General features: G+C 36.1%; 1 non-coding gene across 1 annotated transcript; it reads right to left on the bottom strand.

Annotated features, from left to right (window-relative positions):
- Window positions 1-7,339: 7,339 nt before the first annotated feature.
- On the bottom strand, window positions 7,340-7,446 carry LOC116005380. Its single transcript, XR_004094961.1, has one exon. It is a non-coding gene; the product is annotated as a small nucleolar RNA R71 (small nucleolar RNA).
- Window positions 7,447-9,967: the final 2,521 nt, after the last annotated feature.

The following is a 9,967-nucleotide window of genomic DNA, read 5'->3' as shown; positions in this document are numbered from 1 at the left end:
TGTTCATTTTCTAGATAATTATGAATAACCTCCAGATAAAATGTGTTGGGAATAATTGTAAGGCCATGGAAGTTGTCATTTTTTTCAGTGGTTAGATTTCGATGTGACTGAACGAGTAGCACAATTGATCAGAGGCCTACTTAAACGATTGGATAAGCAGCAGAATCAAATCCAAAAACTTGAAATTGAGATTGAAAAGAAGGAGGTTGAGGTGCAACATCTAACACTAAAGAATACAAGGCTGGAATTTGCTTTGAATAACCAAAGAGGGAGAAATATGTTTTTTTTTTTGTGGGGATTTAGTGTAGGATTAGTACTTCCTTTTATTTGGAAAAGGATATGGGAATGTGTTGTTGCAGGTGATGGTGTTTTACAGTTGAATTAAGTGTTATTTGTATTTTGTATGGAAGTATTGCTACAAAATAGAGACAAGAAAGTATATTTTAGGCTAATATTATGTAGTAGGTGATGGAGTATGTTATTTTGTATTTGAATGAAAATGAAACTGTTTCTAGTGATCTGCAATTGATTATTTCTTGTTCATCTGTGTATTAGTTTTTTTTTCTTTGTCATTTTCTCTTGTAGGCAACCTCTTTTCCTTTCTTTTACTCTTTCTTCATCCTCTCCTCTTATATTCATTTTTTTTTCTTCCACTTGTGAATTGAAGGGATTCCAGCACACCACTTTGTCAGAATGCATTATAATCCAAATATTAGTCTCTCTTCCCTAATTTGTGTGATGCCTAAACATGTAATCAGTGATCTGAACAATATATGTGCATAAACAAATGTTAAATTCAGGCTAATAAGACAAACAATGTGGCTTTAAATTAATAAATACAAGGTCATGGCATGTCCATTGTATATGGCCTATATAATGCTAAAAAATCCCTGTTGTAAAGCACAATGTGCTGTCCAAAATGACATAAGAGATAAAAAGCAAAAGGCAAAAAGCCACAAAAGAACAAAGAAGGATGTGCATAATTCATCAAAAGTAGATTCCATACTTAGGCAATTGTGCATACATTAGAAGCTGTGCATGATTTATCAAAAAGCATCCAGCTGTTGCAAAATAATTTAAGACTACTGCCAACTTCATCTACTGCCTGAATTTTACATCAAAGTACAAAACAATAATTTAAGACTACTGCCAACTTGATAAGTACTGCCAACTCCATCTAATTCATGACTTCTTTTTTTTGTTATCCTTAGACACCTTCATCTTCTTTTGTAGAGTTGAGATAGTTACATATTCTCTTCCCCCTTTCCTAATGACATTGTCTCCTGTTAGAAGTTGTTCCATGTGTGATGAAATAAAATTTGATACTTGAGGTTCATGATTTCCAACATTCTGACTGGGTTGAGAATTCATCATGTCCTGCACATTTTGTAGGCATTTAGCAAAAAATGTTTGCATTCAAGGGAGTTTCAGTAATAACATCCTCTACTTCAACTTACCATTTCATGTAATACAGATGGTGGCACTTGAGTTTCAACAGCAACATCTTGTAGTTCTACTTCTGGCTCTGCTTCTTCTACTCCCATGGTTAGTTCTGCTTCCTCTTCTATTCCTACTTCTGTATCTGCCTCTTCCTCAATTGCCTGCATAGTTTTATTTGCAAAAAAAAAAAATCAGATTAAACATGTTTGTAATTTGGTTTAAGTAACATACTTTTTAAACAGTTTTATGTGTATCCAACCTGCTTGTCTTTTGCCTTACACCTTCATTTGTTATGCCCTTTCATTCCACACACAGTACACCGTTTAGATTCACCAACTTTTCCCTTGTTTCCAGCTTGATCTGTAGCTGATTCTGCCAGTCCTATTCTTCTTTTTCTTTTTGGCCTTCCTGGTTGTGCTTTATATTTTGGTGGCAGTGGGGGTGGGAGACCTGTCTTGTGTCATAACTCTGAAGAAGTAACCGATAAAATAGCAGGTTCATAAGATCTCAGGTAGGACTCCACAGTGTAACAGTTGTTAACATATTCTTCAGGAATGCAACCTTTCCTCCTAATAGCTGCAATGTTGTGGCTGCAAGGGATACCTGTAGAAAGTATATTCATTATGTGTAAATATAATGGCTACAATGCTGTACTTTATATTCATAATGTGTTAATAAAAGTATAAAACTGAGTAATGGCATACCTGTAAGATCCCATCTTCTACAGGAGCAATGATATTGGCTTAAATCTACTTTATATTTCCTTCCATAGCAATCCTCTACTTCATAAACATCATCCTTTGACCTATAGGCAGTGCAGTCATTAGACTTGTTTTTGGCCTCTTCTACCAACTTCATAATCTTATGACAGATCTTCAAAGGGTGTTTCTTCATGTTGTCTCTATTTTGTTGCATCCTCACCATTAGGTAAAGCCTTATGTTTTCACACATTGTCATAATTCCATTCTCCCTGAACTGTAAGATTGAGATATTCCATGATTCACACAGGTTGTTTAAAAGAATATCACAGTTGGGAAAAGAGCTAAAGAAAGCCCTACAGTAATGGTGTGGTTCCCTGGCAGAAACCCAATCAGCTGCTTTGGGATTGAGCTTCCTCAACTCTTCCATTTTAGTCAAGTATTCAGGTACTGTAGTGGCTCTACAAATTGCCCACAATTTATGCTTTAATAACTGCCCAGAGAATCCATCTTTAACAAAATTAGCATGCATATGTCTCACACAAAACCTATGTTCTACCCTTGATAGTTGTTCCTCCACAGCAGGCAACAACCCTTTTTGCTTGTCTGAGATGATGGTCCAAGCATTAGGATTTTCTGAAATGTTCAAATCTTGGTCTAACAACTCCAAAAACCATGCCCATGTCTCTTTAAGTTCCCCTTCCACAATGGCAAATGCAATTGGAAACATTGCATTATTGGCATCAACACCAACTGCAGTTAGTAATTGGCCTCCCTTTTGACATCCCTTTAAATGGCACCCATCTAACCCAATGAAAGGCCTACAACCAGCTAGAAATCCCTCTCTACATGCTGCATAACAAATATATAACCTCATAAACCTTGACCTTCCACTGATTGTGAAATCCTCATCAACCTTCATTTTTGCAGTGGTTCCTAGGTTGCTTTTCCTCAACTCTTCACAGTAGTCCCAAAGCAGTTCAAATTGTTTGTGATCATCCCCATTATTTTCCTTATGTGCCAATCTCTTTGCCCTCCATGATTGGTGTTTACTTATTACACAATTAAATTTATTCTTCACTTCTTGTTGAAACTGAATTCTATTCCATGAATCATCAACACTTTTGAACTCATCTTGATAGTACTTAGCAAGAAAACCAGCATTCACATTCTTAATATCATTTTGAACAGCACATGTATGGTTTGGGTTATAACTTTTAATGCTCAGTAGGCTGTTAGAATTACTCTTTGAAGCATACATCTTCCATTTACAGTTCACATCCTTACATACAACAGTAATTCTAGCAGGTTCAATCTTAGTAAATTTGATCTCTCTTTTCCTAAGTGCTTGGTTACATTTTACAGCCCATTTAAACTCATCATTACTGTTAAATATCATTCCAACAACAAACTGGAATCCTTCTTTTTCAAGATCCTTTTCATGAAAAACATTTGATGGTTTTGATAGGTCTAAGTCTGAATCAGATGAACACAAACTTCTCAACTCATCTTCAGAATGGACAAAATCTTTTTCTTTATCATTATCTATCACTTTTTCTTTGTTTTTTCTGATTTTAGACACCCCAACTTCAGCAGCATTGACATTAGCATCCATAGTAGCATCAACAGATGCATTCACAGTAGCATCAACAAAAGCATTCACATTCACATTGTCACCAACTTCAAATTCCCAATTTTCTAAAGGAGCATTAGTTTCATATTGCACCCACAACTCATCAGAAATATATCCCTTAGCCTCTACCTCATAGTCCCACTGGTCCTCTATTACATGTTCTACAAACATTTCAACCTCTTTATTTTTGAGAATTTCATACATGATACTCAACAATTCAGCATCTGTTTTAATCTGTCTAACTTTTGGATAACTCTTAGAACCGAATTTAAACCAAAAATTAACCTTCTTATCACTGAACTTTAAGCTTTTCACCATTTTTCTTAGCTCTAAAATGCTACCTTCTTCAGCAGAGAAGTTGTCAAAATACTCAATTCTACCATCCTTATATTGAACTATAGGTTTTAGCACTAATTCACCACCATAATACAGTTTCAGAGTGTACATATCTGGCTCATCATCTGGCAGTAAATAAATGGAAGAATAACTACATTAATTTCAAGTCAAACTACTTGGGACCACAACAACAAAGCTCAATTTTACTAAACCGACATGTTTTTGACAACACACAGTATTGGGGACCACATGTAGCTTTAATCTATGTAAACAAAAAAAAACAACTACTGTACTAATCTAGGTAGAATAAAAAAAAAAAACCATACTTCACACAATGTTGGGACCTACACACATGTGGAGAATTCAGACAATAACACACTATTAAGAGGCCCAACTATTAAACTACAACCATTTATGACAAGTCAGACAACAACAAACCAATTCAATTTAATACTTACATTTGGGTGTAGCAGTTAGTCCAGATAGCCTTCGACTAGTCATTATTGTATACTCCAAGCTTCGAATTTGTTCCAATTTGCTCTGTATTAACTGTCTTTTTCGAGTAGGGTTAGGGTTTTGAACAGGGAGAAGTGAATGCCGAACGGTTCCAATATGTCATTGATCATCTTCAGTGGGAGAGGAATCTATCATCTTCAGCAGTAGCTCTCTGTCGTTGCCGTCGCAGGAGTCCGTCGAAGTCTTCGAACAGTCTATCACCAATGCCGTTACCCTCTGTTTGCAATTGCAGAATAAAAAGGAAATAAAAAGAAAGGGATTATACGTAATCTAATAAAGGGAATGCCAATCTAGAAAACAAAGGGAAAAAAAAAGAAAAAAATAATAATAAATAATGAAATTACTTTTTTATCCTCACATAACGGAGCACACTAACGGATCCGTTACGGGAGGGGCAGTATGTGTAACGTTATGATAATTGAGGGGCAACATTTACACTCCTAATAATTCAGGAGCCACATTGATAAGTGGCATATTATAGAGGGGTATTTTTTACAATTTTCCCTAAAAATAATGTACATTCAATACAAAATAATGTACATTTAGTACATTAAAAATGTACATTTTATTATGGTCCACATAGCTGTGTGGACCATGGTCCACACAATAATTTTCCATAAAACCCTTTTGCTTGGACAGAGGCGAATGGGAGAAAAACGACGTAGCGATGAATAAATGGGCGAGACGCAAGAATTCCGGCAACAGCAACGGTAAAGGCTTTGGTCCTATGGATGTCCGATTGTTTGGCTGAGTTTTCGGTCAGGCAAGAAGCGTCCCTGGCGATCCTCGATTCTCATTCCTCCGCAAAATTGACGCCATGGACTCAACAAACGCAGACCTCGAAGGAAGCTGTTGAGGTTAGGTGTATAAAAGGGAAGCTAATTCCATCAAGTGTTCATAAATTACCTCACGAAGAGAACTGGTTTGGCCAGTAACTTCTCCAAAGATTTCTTACCATAGCAATTCTTCTATCCCTCGATTAATTTTGGTTCGGCGACCAGCGATCTCCTGCGGGTTAAATTTCCCAGGCGTGCGATAGTTTCCAACCTATCAGCTTCGCATTTAGACTGGTGGTGGCAGCAGTTTTAACTCCTTTGTTGCAACTGAATTTGGAGGCATCAATTTGGTATTTTTGGAATTTGGTTAGCATATTCAATTTAACTTGTCAATTGTTTCGATTTCGGTGCGTAGCAAAAATGGTTTCCATGTATCAAACTCAATTGCAGTTGTTTTGTTAATTCTTCAACTTTTAGTTTGTGTTGCTACGTAATTCTAGCTTAGTGTTGTTAATTACCATTGTTTAAGCATTCATTATTATATTATCTTGTTGGAGAGGAGGATAAATCTTGCTGTCATTTATTGTCAATTATGTTAATTACACTACACTGCTAGTCTGTTAGAGTTGATTTCTAGAAGACTAGCAATATTCTATTCCTTTTCTTTTGTTTTAATTTGGAGTTGCACTGTTTTCAAAAAAAAATTTGGAGTTGCACTAATTCTAAATTAGCATTTCAATTCTTTCTGCAAGTACGAATAGCTATGGTCTTTCTTTTGTTTTAAATTTGGGTTACAGTAATTAGTAACTAGCAGTTCAATTCTTTATGCAATTCATGTTACAATGCTACTGTATGCTGCCTACATTTGTTTGTAATGCCTAGTGCTCGACTACAATGCTAATTATAGTCTTTAGTGGTCATTTATTTGTTAATCGCAATTCCTGTACTATAATAGTTTGCTATCTCGTTCGTTTTAGTCTTTAATTATTGCACTTCTCCAAGCTATTTTACTAGTGTTGGCTTAATTTTATTGCATATGATTTAGTCTTGATATTCAGCATTTGTTTCTAGTACTTTAAATTGTTGAGTTAAACCCCCTTTTTTTTCAGTTTGATAAATTGCATTGTTTTAATTCCCTGTGGGTTCGGCCCTTGCCTTTGCACACTATCACTACAACCGATTCGTGCACTTGCGAGGACTATATTAAAATTGTCCAATCAATTTTTGGCGTCGTTGCCGGGGAATTATTCGTTTTGCAATTTATTTTGTTTTTTTTTTCCATTTGCTTAATATTACTTTCAAAAAAAATTTTAAAAATACGCTCAGTATTTGTTTAGTTTTTTTTCCCTTTTACTCTTAATTGAATATTTATTAATTTATTTATTTGCTTGTTAGTTTATTTGTGTTTTTATTTTATGCAAGGTCGTCGTTCTTTAAAACCTACATTATTGACTTTGGACGACTACATTGATAGAAAAAAGAAAAAACGTTTACCTGTTGAAAATCCTAGTTTTGAACCAAAAGAAACAAACACAACAATGGATGCACTTCCTCAACCCCCTCAACCAAACCCTCAACCCAATCCTAAGCTAATGAAAGACTTTGGTAGGCCCCAAGTTGGCGCTTCACCTTCTTGCATAGTGCTTACTGATGCAGCCAGGAATTAGGAGTTAAAGACAGTCCACTACAATCAACTGCCGTCTTTTCACGGTTCAGCAAGCGAAGATGCCCTCACCTTTATAAGGGATTTCTACGGGATAGTCCAACACTTCCCGTTGAATGACTTGACCGAGGATGCATTGAGGATGAGGTGTTTTCCGTACACCTTGAAAGATGCAGCAAAAACATAGTTCATGTCTCTCACACCGGGATCCCTTCGGACATGGCCAGAGGTGTACAACAAGTTCATAGGTAAATTCTATTCCCATGCTAAAACTGCTGAATTAAGAAGGAAAATTGCGACCTTTTCGCAAGTTGAAGGTGAACTATTCCATAAGGCATGGGAAAGGTTCAACATGTTGCTCATTCAATTCCCCCATCATGGCTCACCATTGGAGCTTCAAAATCAAACTTTCTATGATGGTTTGGCTTAAACCAGCTAATCAATGGTTGACAATGCGGCTGGAGGTGCCATGGGAGAAAAAACTGCGGAGGAAACCTTGGCATGGTATGAAATGCTAGGGGCAAACTCCCAACAGAAAAGCATAAGGGGACGGACACAAGGTATTTATGAAGTTAACTCAAATGCTGGGTTGGAAATTCAGGTGTCTGCGTTAGCAAAACAAGTGAAAAGCATGTGTTCTATGATGAGTATGAAGCAAAGTAATGCATCTTTGGTTGAAGAACATGCTAATAATTTTGAATAGGCCAATGCAATGAATAGTTTCAATCAAAGGCCTAGAAATGACCCGTATTCTAATTCTTATCTCATTCATTGCTCTTATTGAATATTGTCTAGAGAGTTAGAGGCAATCTGTTTTCTAGAGAGAGAGCCAAGAGAGCCAAAAGTCCCTTAATTGAAGGACCAAGGTCCTTTATATAGGCCCAAAAGTTGACATGCTAACTTTGACCTTAACCCGAACCGTTTGACCTCGACCCGACTACTAAACGAGAGCGTGACCGTATAGGGAAGTAAGACCGGGGTATATTCCCTATCAAATACTAGGTGCACCTAATGTTATAACTAGTTGCACCCAGGTGCATGAATGTTAACAAAGTAAATTACTTGCACAAGGTCAAGTAAAATGTATTCCAGATGCAAGTAAAATGTATTACAGGTGCATGTGAATCGTACACTAAGCATCAATACTAAGTGCACCTAATGTTATAACTAGGTGCACCTAGGTTGCACCCAGGTGCATGAATATTAACAAGGCAAATTACTTGCATTTGTAAGTGAAAGTATTTGCAAAAATAGGTGCATGAATATTAATAAGGTAAATTACTTGCACTTGTAAGTGAAAATAGGTACGAAAATAGGTGCACTTGTAAGTGAAACTAGGTGCACCAAAGTTTCAGTTATTTATGAAAATGCTACCGCGTCGTTTTTTAAAAATTGCATTTGATTCGTTGATCTGGACACGTGGACGGCTGTGAAGCGTTCTCATTTCTTACTTGGGCGGCAGTTCGCATGGAGTGCGCCCCTATATATATATATATATATATATATATATATATATATATATATATATATATATATATATATATATCACCCTAAAACAACGTTGTTTTAGGGCTGACTAATTTTGGTAGTTCCACCGATGCTAGTTTGAATGAAGAGCAAAAGAGATAAGTCATTTGTTGTTGCAGTGCAATAACATACATATTGTAATTTTTTAGCCAATAGATAGCTTCTATAGGGATTAAAACTTGAAATTTTGTGATTACCGAACTAATTGCCTTACTAACTCAGTTGAGATTATTCCTCATTATGTATAAACTAATCAACCTCTTTTTGAGTAAAGAAAAATTGAATTTGGGACAACTCCAACCAAGTTGATAAGGCAGTTGACATGGTTACTGTAAGGTTACAAATTCAACTCCTTACGGAAGCAATCTATTGATTTTCTTGATTTGAGAAGATCAATTATATATAGGTAATTTAAAGAAACAATATATTAATGTCACATCACAGAGTGAATACCATATGATAAAAAATACGTTTAAAGATAGAATCAAGAATTACTTTATGCAAAGCATATATAGTATATGATTGCCAATATAAATAGAGGTGAAATAATGAAGGGAAGCAGGTTGCATCTGTTGGGAAATTGAGGCAACGTCAACTAATCCTGACACTCTTTAGGAAAAAGGAGAATAACTAAAGTAGAAAATGAAATTTGTGCCGTGTTTAAAATAACACTGCCTTGAAAGCGTTATTTGCTCGGTGACGGTGCAGTCAAGAATCCCGGCACGCTTCCGACAGGTTACATAGACTAACTACGCTTAACTTACACCAGTTATAGTGCAGGCGAACCTGACTTTGCTCAGGCAACTACGAGAAGTGATTTGAAAGTAAAAGGAGAAAGAATGAATCTTGTGTCTGAATGAATAAATGCATCTGCATTTATATAGTAGTACACTGTTTGTTTCTCAGCCATAGCCATGAAGACTCATGATTCATGCAACATCACTCACTCACAAAGCATACCATCCACTCATTTGGAAGGTAGAAACAACATCCACAAAAACAATGATGTGTTGTGCGGACAAGAAAGCTTAGAAGAAAAAGGTTGGACCAACAAGCCTTCTATTTGAATGATCTATTTTTCCAACAATCCCCTACACATTCGAAGAGAAGGCTAAAAAGAATAGTGTCTAAGCAAAACACAAGAGTTGATCTTAACATCAGTGTTTTAAACTTGAACTGACATGTAGTGACATTGAGTAATTTTCTTCCCGAGAGTGATATGAATCTTGAACTCATCGGTTAGAAAAATTTTGAACTCAAGACACACATCAACTCCAAAATGCAGGTTCTATGAAAGTCAAACTCTTTGACTACTTATGGCGAATCCTTAGTATTCAAGTCTGTTGTGTGTACCTCAACATAGACCTTCAACCCTGTC

This window comes from Ipomoea triloba, chromosome 14, assembly GCF_003576645.1.
Source record: "Ipomoea triloba cultivar NCNSP0323 chromosome 14, ASM357664v1".
In the NCBI taxonomy this organism is placed as follows: Eukaryota; Viridiplantae; Streptophyta; class Magnoliopsida; order Solanales; family Convolvulaceae; genus Ipomoea; species Ipomoea triloba.
This window is presented reverse-complemented; position numbering and strand designations above follow the sequence as displayed.